Here is a 12,805-nt window from a genome sequence, read left to right as displayed (position 1 = left end):
CCCCCCCCCCCCCCCCCTTCTCTCGCTGCAGAGTTTTTAATATCAAAGTTTGCAGTCTGACAGGGGTACGTCTCAAACAAGGGGTCTTTTGTTTGGGGGGGGGGGCCCTCCAACCGGCCAGGAATGACAAGAACTTGTCAATTCTTGTTCGGTTAGAAAGGAAGATGAAGAGAGGTGAAAAGGCCTGGGACAGAACCGGCTCCTCTGCGGCACACAAAAGAGATTATTTAGGTGTCTCGCAGCGGCTATGAAACCGAATAACTTAATTGCAGCTTATTAAGCAGCAGACGTACTGTAGATATGAAAACACTTTTCATTTTTCAAATTCCCCGTGTATTTAAGTGTCATTATGTGTAATAAGGACTGAGTGTCTCCGTGTCTGACTGTAGGAGAAGGGGAATATTGTTGTCACTTTGCCAGAAAGCAGAAACACAACAAACGTTAGAGAAATGATCGGAGCTTCGCACTTGTCTGCGTATTCTGTGGGGGCAAGTAGCTTGACCATTTACTCAAGCACAGATTCTTTCTTTGCTGTCTTTTTTTTTTTTTTTTACTCACTGAAATTTATGCAGCAATTTGAAAACATCTATATTTTTTCTATTGAAATAAATTAAAAAGTTAAAACTTGGAGAAGACAAGATTTCATAGTTTAAAAATTTGTAATAAATTGATTTTCTTTTAGCTCCTGAAGGGATAGTTCAGATCATTTGAAGTGGGACTCTGTGGAGAACGTTTAATTCATGTACAAGTTTATAATGTAGTGTTCACATGAACCACAGGGAAACTTTTGAGATGTTTTAAGATGGTAGTCATTCACTTTGGTCTGGTCCCTCTTTGACTAGCAGTTAACTCGTCAACAAGGTCATAATTAAACTCAGATTTTTTTAAACTGATGTCATTCAAAGAGCCATCTACGGCAGGTAATTGTGTTAAATGTTTATAACTTTTCCACAGCATCCCACTTAAAAGCATATGAAGCATCTCTTTAAGGTGTAAAATAAAAACTAACATGTCTGCACATCTTACTGTTGAATTTGACCAGTTTCTTCATCATAATAAGGTAAGTTGCTGAACTACAAAAAGTCATTACATTCTTCTTTTTTACTACTCACTTACACGTGGTGAGCCACTTTGTAAAACACACGATCTAATGGTCATATTTAGGAATAGCGCACCAATTTGGGCACTCCATTGGATTTCTTTTGCACAGATTTGAATCTTTTTGCTCCGTAACAATAACCTGCCGACATGCCAACATTACTAGCTTTAGTTTTATGTATAATGACCAGGGTTTAGTTGGAAACTTTAAAAAAAACAACTTTAAACTGAAAACAAACAGGAAACAGGAGTTTCTCTTCACCAATATATAGTAATCTATACAGGAAAAACATCAAATAAATTGTTTGTTTCTGTTGTAGCAGGTCTAAAAGACTCACTGTAATGTGGTTGATAAAGGTACGTTTTTTTATTTTTTATTTTTTTGCAAAAAGAAGTTCATTTTCCAAACTCCGGCTCTGCAGCAGCCCGGGTCTCCTGCCCACATTTTGTTCTGTCAAAGGCAGATAAGTGTTTGCGATTTCATCTGGGTTTGCAGATTAAATCATCACGCAACATCTTAGACTGACTCATCCAGGTCTCTGTGTCAGCTAGTCCGAGGTGAGCTATTGCACGCACCGTGTTCTGATTGGCTGCTTCTACCTGTCGATCGCCACCGTATTTCTGAGACTGCAGAGTTGTTTTCATTGTCCGTTTACATGACAAGGCAAAAATCCGAGCAGGCTGTCGACTCTGTCTGACCCCGTACCCAACAAAGACCGTCCGTACCAGTGGTGTTTTTGTCTGCTGGTATGAACACGTGCGTTTACAGTGAGCTGTAATGTACGCGGGGGCGTGTGGCTGGTGGCCAGCCCGGGCTCCAGATGTGCCGGCAGCCATGTTTGGGCCTTGTTCTGTGTTGTAAGTGTGCAGTGAGGAGCAGCTACTGGACACACACTGAGGGATCTGGACAGCAGATGGACGGTCGCTGTGAACCACTGCAGATAAACTATTAGACTGTTAGGCTAAATGTGAAGTTATATAAATAAAGCAATAAATTCATTAAACGCCTAGCATCCTTTGAAGGAATGCATATCGCCTGCCGCCTTTGTTGTCAGACTTTTAAAGTAAGATCAGCATATGTTTGGAAATGTCAGAGTTACAGCTGTTTGGGTCAAATCTTGAAAAAAGGGATCTGTCAGTGCTTACAGTATGTGTTGTGAATGACTCTTAGCCACTAAACCACCAAATCTGAGCCCAGTATTTGTAAAACAGACTGAATTGTAGCCATTTTTGTGAGCAAAATATCTCCTGACTCAGAGGACTGATTCTAATGAAGCTCTCAGAAAACAGTGGTCAGACGTTGAGGACTCTGTCTCTGTTCGCCTCATTCGTTCACAGCCTTCTTCGTTTTGTCATTTTGTTTTTGAAACAACTTCTGCTTTGCCTATCTTCCCCTGCAGGATGTTAAGTTTTCCACCTTCCACCGTATGAATCCGTACCCTGGGAAAATAAGTCTTCTTTTTGCCTTGTTTTTTTTTTTTCCTTTTTTTCCATGCAGTCATAGATGTGTTCGCCCGTTTCCCACACTGACTTGAAAACATAAAGCTGAAGCAGCAGAAGCAGCGTTTGTCCGGCTTTCCACTTACTTGTTTGTTTTCCACCTTTGCGCAATGCAAGAAAAACTGACTTCTTGCTATTTTGCGACACTCGGATGGGGGCGACCGCTCTAGCCAGGAAGTAATGAACACAGTTTAAAAATGTTCCTTTCCTGTGCCGCGTGGGGAGTCTGCTACAGCTTTGCTGCACAGACTCTGTGGATACACAGCTCAGGAGGAGTGGAAGTGTTGTGTCAGGGTGGAAGATGGACATCTGGAGATGATTAGAGACAATTTGTTTCTGTCAGAGCACAAAGCTTTAGCCTTTTGTGGAAGTGTGATAGATAAATTAATAGGCTTACGTTGGATAGAATCAAAGAGGACTCACTCATCAGTGGAAAAGTTTGACGCTACCGGGACACTGTATTTTGGACAGTAATTGTATGAATCCCGATTCAGCATTCACACAGTTGTTTTTATGTGTTTTTTTTATTTTTCCGTATTTTTTCCCCCAGTCTGACTACTTCTGCATATTTTTGTTCTATTTTAGCCATTCACATATCAAAATGTTCAGCTCATTTAGAAGATGGCTGCGATGACTTTTATTTGGTACTTTTATACTTATACCTTTATTCACAATATTTTCCCCATGGAAACACACTGAGATCTCTTCAGTTCCTTCAAAAACATTGTGCGTTGAAATCTGCTTCAGCAAACTGACTTTAGTTTTGTTTTCTTTTAGTTGTTAGCTGTCCTGCTACTTTTATCTTCTAACTAGCTTTTTGATACTTTAAGGCTTCAGCTTACCACATGATGCTTTTAGTTTTTAGCTGTTATTTTGCTTTTAGTTACCCTTTTGTTAATTTTAGCTTCTAGCCTTTAAATATGTTTAGCTAGTCTTTTGTGACTTGTACCTTTTTAACTAGCATTTGGCCAATTTTAGCTTTTAGTTGCCCTTTGTTGCTTTCAGCTTTTAGCTAGTATTTTGCTCCTTTTAGCTATTGTTCTGCTTCTCTTAGTCTCAACAACTCAGCTTTCCTCTTCTTTCAGCAAATTTCAGCACTCAGCATTCACACTGTATTTTCACAGAAAATGAATAAAGCTAAAGTTTTTCTTTAGGAGCTCATGTCCTTGTCCAAACTTTTGCTTCTTCCACTCAGCCTCCCCCCTTACACACACACACACACACACACACACACACATACACACACACACATGTTCATAAAGAACATGTTAGCTGATGACCCGGCTAATGCTTGTTCTTTGCCTAAAGAGTAGAGATAAAGACAGAGAGGAAAGCAGCGAGTGGTGCAGCAGATCCACCCCCCCTCTTGTCCTCCCCAAGGGGATCGGATGTTCTCAGCCGTTATAAGCAAGCAAAGCTGGCGGCCGGCAGACGGTCTGGCTCCAGTGCAGCCCAGGCACACAGACAATGCCAGACCTTCTGTCATGAGGTTTGCTTTCACTGAGGTCAGCTAAACAAGCCTCCAGGACCTAAACAGAGCCATGTGCACACATACTCCTTCATCCTCCGAACACACTCGGTTTAACTGACTTTTTTCACACACACCCCACCTTGAGCTGCAGTGTCAGTCTGTTGTTTGTGTTGTCTGAGTCTGTGTTTGCAGTGTCACTATGTCCTGAAGTCGATGACCTCCTTCTCGAAGCAGAGGACACCGCTGGAACTGCTCAACAGATTTAGCAGACTACAACACCGTACTGCCCACTATTACTAGGATTTAGTTACCCTTGTGCCACCAGCTTCCATCATAAACCAGTTCAGTTACTATTACTGAAGCTTTGTTACAGATTACATCCAGCCAGCTGTGGACAGGTGCTGAAAGGTTAACTGGGTGGTTGGAGTTTTCATTCACGCTTGAACTACGTGTTGGGACTCTCAGCTACTACCACACCCAATTTTAGCTCAATATTTGTAAAACTCAGTGACTTACAGTCATTGTTCTGTGGGGTTAGGTTGATCAGCTGTGGCGGTCGTCTTCAATTGGGTTGACTCCAGAAGTTAACCAGTTATAGATACATATAGTTTAAGATAAGCCAACAAGTTCTTTTAGATCTTAGTTGTTGAGTGACCTCAGTTTGGAGAAATAAAGTTTAATATTAACTGGACTGATGAGCTAGGCGAGGTCCGAACCAAAGTGGACCACTAAAACTATAAAACGACTTCAGTCTAAAATTTCACAGTGAATGTGAACCCAGTTTCAAACATTTGCAAAGTCATACTTTACAAGATCACTCCAGCAGTAATAACTTAATGTTCCTGCCATGTGTCCAAGGCTGTACCCGGAGTGCTACAGCTAGCTGCTACTGCCTCTATCCTATGTAAATAACCATGTCAATGCAAACGTGAAAGCGATGTGAAGGTTTCTAAAAACGTGTTTGCATGAACTGGTCATTTTTGAGGATTCAAGTTGTTTTAAGAGGACAGCAGTTCACTTTAGCCGTTAGCTTGTGAATCTCATAAAATTAGGCTCTAATTTCTCCAAACTGAGGGTGTTCAAAAAGCTACCTACAACAGGGAAAACATTAATTGTTCATAACCTTTCTAGAAGATCGGAATCATTGCTTTAAGCTTCTGAAAGTTACCCTGTTATAACAAACTAAACTCTTCTCAAGTTACACATTACATGTATGCAGAACAACTGCCTTTTTAACTGGAGATTTACAACCAGATTTTTGTAATTTTAATTCATGAAGCACATATATTTTTTTCTAAACCTAAAAATAAATGATTTCACATTCATGCAACAGTTTTCTTCGCTGCATGTGTACATTTGCACAAACTCTTCCCGTTCCTCCAACATACTTTGGTGCTCCAGAAACCCAGTTTGTGCATTTTTCGTTCCAATCGTCGCACATCCCTGGTAAGACAAGCGAGCGCGTTGCAGCTGCCGAGTTCCACTGCAGACGTCCGTTTCTTTGTGCTGGGTTGGGACGAAGGTGCGCCGGTCTGCCGGCACTCAGAGGAGTATCAGTTTGTGAATGAGCTCTTCCAGCTGGGGCTTCTTTTGTGGCCTGCTGTTTTTAATTTCACAGTCCATCTCTGAGCCTCTCTTCCAGGAGGAGCGTCTCAGAGCAGACCCCTCTGATCCCCCTCGTCTCCATTACCACCCATATACCACACAGTGATACTCACTCACCTTGTCAAAACAGCAACGTGCACCACAACAGGTTGTTTTGACATTTGCTTAGTTTCTCTTTAGGAGGCTGCATGAACACCGTCATGAAGCATATCCATAAGCTTTTCCCAGCTATTTGGGAGATAAGGGGTCCTACTTTAAAAAATACAAAAGAATGTTTATTTAGGGGGAAAGATGGCGCAAAGACAGTTAGATTTCATTTCTTCCAAACCTTAATTTTCTCAACAATCTGGTAAAGCTAAGAGAGCTGAGATTATTAATGATAACAAAAATACTTCATGTAGAGTACTGTTTTACAAACATAATCTTGACACAAAGAATTTGGCTTACAAACTACCATGTCTTTTTTTTTTTTTTTTTAAAGAGAGGCCAAATACCCATCATACTTAATGTTTCCTTTCATCCTTTCCCTCCCTTTTGGCCACTCTGCTTTTCAGTCCATCTTTCCTTTCTCCATCTCCTTCTCTTCCTTCTCACCCACCCGTTTTCTTTTTTTTTTTTTCCTTTCTTTCCTTCTCTCTTTTATCTCTCCATCAGCTGCCCTCGGATTACTGGGACTTGAGGAGGTCTATCAGAAACATGTGTGGAGGTTTGGAGGCGGCCGATGGGAAGCCCTTCGTCAAGCTGCTCGCCCTCCTTTCTCCCAAAGAGCCGCAGCCAGTGGGGGAGAAAAACTCTCAGTGAGTTCAAAGACAGAAACTTATTGGCTTTTTGCAGGATATTATTTTCCACTGAATGGATAAAGAAAAAGGGGGAGCAGGAGAGAGAGCGAAAACTTCTCACCCTTTAACAGCTCCTCAGAAGAAAACAGGCTCAGTGAACTGCCGCTTGGCTCTGGGTTTGTGATGATTCTTTCCTCCGTGTCTGACTCATCCTGGATTTGTTTGGCTGCAAATTATACAGCCGGAGACTTCACATGAAGGGATTTTCGAAAAAAAAAACCAAATATGACTGCGGAGGATGCCTCTTAAACAAACCAGTAAATAATGAAAAAGAAAAAAGAAAAGTGGCAAAACCAGGATATTTTATGAGGGCTATTGATTGAGCCTGCCTGATCGGATCACTTTAGTTATATGTTGTGTTAGGTCTGTGTGTAAATGTGTGAAAGCGCCCACCAAGGAGCTTTTCTTGTTAAATTCCCTGGTTTTTACCAAGAACTCAAGCCGGTGTATCATTGCCACCCTGTGGGCTCTGACTGCAACGTCCCAATCTGGATAAATTTCAATTACACTTTCTGAAAAACTGCAAACATGTTGAGGAAGTGAGTTCCTTCAGTTTTTTTGAGATGTGCCTAAATCTCTCCCAAAGCAGGGTCCAGGTCTGTCACTTTTTTCTTATACCCATGTTCCTTTTTTAATAATAGGGGGGGACAAATGTTACATTGGTAGACGATTTAATTCATGAGTTTAAACTAGAACAAAAGAAATGATAATAAAAACGAATCTCACATTTTGTTTCTTTTTCTATAGTAGGGAAACTGCAATCCCAGACAGTCTGTCAAAGGCAGCATCAAAGTTCAGCAACTTCGAAAAATTCTGTGAAATTGCAAAGAATTTTGAGGTTGCAGCAGGTTAGGGTTAGGTTTGTAATCAGGCGATGTCGCACTCAGATCATGTGTTGAGGATGACTCTCAGCTACTACCGCACCAACTTTTAGCTCACTGTGTTTAAAACTGACTGAATTGCAGCCATTTTTGTGTTTTCTAAGTTGCTGTGACTTCCATCGTGAACTGGTTTAGCTCCACAGGTTCGTCAGCTACAGATGTACATCAAGTGATTATTTCCTGAAAGATTCATTAAAATCTGGCCCTATGATAAATTTTGCTAACAGACAGATACAGTCCGTGAGCAGAAATGAGCAGAAAGCACTCTTTTAGCAGAAAGAATGAGGAGTCGTCAACAGATACACTTAGTCTGTGAGACATTTAAAGTCTGAGAACCTCCAGTTGTTTACAAAATCAGCTTTTAGCTTTACATTTTAACCCTGTCTTGAATGAATAATGAATTATTACTTCAGCCAGGATTTTCTTTTTTTCCCCAGAGTGTTTTTATTTTTCCTAGGGCATAAAAAAAGGGTGGAAAAAAAATCTTTTATTAAAATTTTATTTATTCAAGGACTTTTCCTCGTCCACTCAAGTGGAGAGCATACGTTTTGACACTTTTTAATAGATGGCAGCGTATTGCATGATGCACTAGTGTCCACTTTAGTGGTATATGTGCATAAAAACCCACATATATATATACATATATACAAGAATTCTTTTTTCTTTCTTTCTTTCTTTCTTTCTTTTTTGGACATAGGGGATAATGTGCAAACTGTGAGGAAAGAGAAGCGACCGTTCACAGCAGAATCCTGCAGAAACAACGACAAGATCGTCTCACTTTTTAAATACCGAGCCGAGTGCGAGCATGAGAACAGGCCGGGCAGAGAGTGGAAAAATCCACGGCATTTGGGTGAAGCCGCGTCATAAAGGCAGCGCTAATGAGCCGGTTTCAGGAGAGGGAGAGGGGGCGTGAGGAAATGGTTTACATATGGATTTGAAAAGGGCACATGCATCACAGCTATGCTGCAGATTTAATGAACCAAAGTGATCCTGAAGTACAGTTCTCTTCCTGCTGCTGCTGAACCGCCCCTCCTTCCACGCTCTTCTGTCTAAATGAATCCTTTGCACTTATACTAACTTCTAGTATAAGTGGTTGGTTTTATTTGTTAGGACTGCCAACCTTATATCACTGAGTTTTCTTACTTTATTTTTATTAACCGTCTTTATTTCTTTAGACTTTCTGCCCTGTCACTTTGAACCATCCACCAGCCTTTTTCCTAAAAAAAAGAGACCTGTTTAGTTTTTCCAGAGCTAAACTGCTGGTCCAGCAAACGTGCAGCTTTACCAGAGGCTATACATAAAGATGAAAGCAAAATTCTGCTTAAGATTACAAAAAAAAAAAGTCTGATTGCTTTCCTTTTCTTGAGCCACATTAAATCTCCTTCTAAGCCACATTAAACTCTGTTCCCATCACAGCGATAATAAGACTGTAGTTTTATTGAGTAATACTGTAGGTGGCACCGAGAAGAAGCTGCGTCATTTACAGTTAATAAGTTGGAGGGAAAACTAAACTGGGAGCTCCTCCAGCTGACAAACGTGCGCCTCCGTGGCAGATGATGTGCCTTTTTCTCACAGTGCGAGGGAAGCAGCTTGTTCAAAAGCAGTGATTTTATATTAAAAAAATTATTCCACTGCATTCACTTGAACTGTGGTTCTGAAAGTTGAGGTCGGGACCTGCCCGTGGGTCATGAAACACCACCTGAGGGTCCTTAGATACTCTTCAGAAATCATATTGTTAGAAAAAATGATTGCTCGAGGCGTATTTTCACCATAATTGTCACACATCATGAACACAGTAGTGATATTTTATTTAAAAATAGCATCATAACTGTTAAGGCTGTTTGTCTTGTCATTATGTCCTTGTTTAATTGGAATATTTGCCAAGTTTGTACACTTAAACTGGCAATATTTGGGGTTACAAGCCTCATCCACTGTTATTTTGTGGGTCTGAAGCTGAAAGGTTTGGAAACGGCTGCGATAGAGGTCCAGCAAAAGCCCCAAATCTGCAACAGTGACCGCAGGGCCATGTTGGGTGACGCAGCAGTGATGTACGGAGTGAATTTTAAATACTTTGTTTCTTGATAGAGAGACAATCGGTGTGCAAATATTCTCAAATGTGTAAAAAGTCCTGGTGGCAGTGACGGCACCATCTTGTTCGCCATCGGCCAAGACAGAGAATATTCATGTTCACATTGATGAGGCCTCATATTCCCTCATTTCTGACCAATCAGTCAAGTGACAAAAGGAGACTTTCTTTTTTTTAAAGTTAAAACTCTTCCATTAAACCCAAGAATGAAAGGCTGAACTAAATGTTCACAATATAAGCTTCGTACGAGCGGTACGATGTTGACTGACGTTGTGCTGATGGATGCAGACAGAGAAAAAAAAACTTTGCGTTTTCTTAACTAATTTCCCTCAAAGAATCAATAAAGAATATTTCTGTCCTGTTCCTATTTTTGTCACAACTTTATGACTGGTTGTTTACGACTGTTGGATAGGACCACATCAAATAAAACAGAGTTACAGCCATCTTTGTGTTGGTTAATGTCATTTAGCTGTGGTGACCATCGTCCACTGGACTGACTCCAAACGTTGATCAGCTGTAGACGTACATCCAGTGATTACTTTCTGAGAGTTTCATTAAAATCTGCCCAGTGGGTCGTGAGATATTTTGCTAACAGACAAACAGGGTTGACTCCAACAGCTGCTTCTGCAGTTTTGAGCAAAAATCTTGCACAACAATTAGCACTTGTAGTATGCATGGTGAACGACTCAGCTACGACTGCACCAAACTGTAGAGCAACATCTGCAAAACTGACTGAATTATATTCATTTTTGTGTTTTCTACGGGGAGCTGGCTGTGGGAGCCTCCTTGAATTGGGTTGGCTCCAAAAGTGAATCAGTTGGAGATGTACGTCTAATAAATATTTCCTGAAAGTTTCATTAAAATGCATCCTGGGGTTCATGACATATTTTGCTAACAGACAGACTGTAAATAGTTAACGGCCTGCAGTCAGTAATAAACAAAAAAAAACCAAGTCATTTACATTGTGTGTTGTGCAGATAATCATTTAAGCATTGTGTCTTTTTTTTCTGGAGGAACATAAAAACTCATTACATTATATTTTAATGCGCCTTTGTTTTATTTTATTTTTTTCATTTATGTCCAACTCAAACGGTGTCAGTGACATTAACAGGGTTCATTTCAACCAATAACAATTTCCAGGGTACAGTAAGGAAGCTCAAAAGTGCCTGCATCCCAACACTAATGAGAGCACTTTACAGGGAAACACCTAAAATAGAGATGAGTCCAATCAGACCGCAGCTCTCCGCTGCCTGCAGCTCTCTGAAATGAGCAAGTTTTAATGTTTAAGAGTAATGCTTAATTATCCATACATGGCCATTTACAAGCGTATTGCCACGGGGCCTCAGCTCCACAACAGTCCCGTGTCTATTAGAAGAAAGTATTATTGCGTGCAGTCAGAATTATTCACTGCATTACCCACGATTCATAGCACGTATTAACACAAGCAATTTCATGCATATGGATACAGTGGGTCTTAGCAGGGGAGCTGCTGATTGCTCTGAAACTAATTTCACAATCATTAGTTTTGGCGGCGACGTGAGTGACACCAAATTTTTTGGAAGACGCCGAGGATGAATCCTGATCTGCCATGGTGTGTGTGTGTGTGTGTGTGAGGCCTTATCAGAAAGTCTCGTTTAGGACAGGAACGACTTTTTCTGGCTCCTGCAGCTAATTAGGTCCGTCCACAAAAAACCAAGGGTGAGGTCTTTTTCGCAAACGCGAGCCGAGAAGCTGGAGGTGCGGGGCCAGACAGAAAGCTGGTGTCGCCTGGAGGTGAAGTTAATGATTCATGGCCAATGTGCTGCATGCTTTCCATACGTAAGATGAGGAGATGTTTGGCAAAGCCTCTGATTCAACGTAATGCTGTCACGGGCTATTGTTCACAATAAACATGTAAATTGTGTTTAGGGAATACCTTTGAAGTCAATGGGTTAATGGCCCTGATTCACAAATATGGTAAATTATAATCACAGTGTGTTGTGTGCTGGGTTTAAGCTTGTGAACGAATGAGGAAAAACAGCAGAAAACAGCCAAGAATGAAAGCTTTAAAGTTATAAAAGCTTTGCCAAAGTTGTTTCTAACCAAGGTTTTGCCCTAAAAGAAAAGAAAAACTGATACTATAGTGATATTAATCAAGACTCTGTCTTATACAATTGTTCTATAATGGAATATTCTATTCAAACTTAATTCAGCCCACATTTATTTGAGTGTTTAAGTTGTTTTAAAATATTCATGTGAACAAAAACAATTACAGTAGATAACTATAATTTATTTAGCACTGGATTTAAAAAAAAACATCATTAAAGAGTGATATTTTAGCAGTAAAACTCGTGTTCTGTGGTACTGAACATGGATGTATGACAATATTTGTTGTAGTAAAATAATCCGGCCACCAGGTGGCAGTATGTTACCTGATAACATGCACTGGATTTCTGCAAAGGCAACAACTTAGATCAAAAGAGATCTGTTAAATAAAGCATTCTTGTTGATACTTTTAATTTCCATTAAAAAAACAGTATTTTGTAATGAATGAATGAACAAACAATAATAAGAAACTGTAATAACATGTTCATCATAGGTGGCTGGCACGTGAAGTAAGATGTTAATGACAAGGCAAACATGGATCTTTAAAAAATAAGATTTTGAATTTGTTTCTTAAAGCTACATTAAATGATAAACGGTGGTGTAATTACTGTTATGTGATGCTGATTCAACACTCATACTATGGTTTTCCTGTATTTTTTTATTTTTCTGTACATTTTATGCAACCAAACTATTATGAAGCACTCATCTCCTCATTAAGGAGATGAGTTCCATGATTGTTGATTTTTTTTCTTTTATACTATATTTAACCTTATTTACAAATATTTTTCCAATAAATATGCATTATGGTCTCTTTATTACATTCAAAAACATTGTTCTCTTTGAAATCTGCTCCAGTCTTCTTATGCTACTTTTAGTTTATAGCTGTTGTTTTGCTATTTTCAGCTTTTAGTTAGTTTTTTGCTACTTTTAGCTTCCTTATGCTACTTTAACTTTAAGCTAACCTTTTGCTACATTTAACCTTTAGCTAACCTTTTGCTGCTTTTAGATTTTAGCTAGCCTTTTGCTTTTTTAGTTATCAACTATCCTTTTGTACGTTTACTTTTAAGTAGTGTTTTGATGCTTTTAGCTAGCATTTAGCCTATTTTAGCTAATGTTTTGCATCTTTTATCTTTAGCTACTCAGTTGTCAGCGTCTTCTTCGTTCAGCAGTCACGCTGCATTTTTACAGAAATGGTAATTTCTCTCATTTTATTTATGTTTAATTTTATCTGGTTGTTATT

This window comes from Kryptolebias marmoratus, linkage group LG11, assembly GCF_001649575.2.
Source record: "Kryptolebias marmoratus isolate JLee-2015 linkage group LG11, ASM164957v2, whole genome shotgun sequence".
Classification (NCBI taxonomy): domain Eukaryota; kingdom Metazoa; phylum Chordata; class Actinopteri; order Cyprinodontiformes; family Rivulidae; genus Kryptolebias; species Kryptolebias marmoratus.
This window is presented reverse-complemented; position numbering follows the sequence as displayed.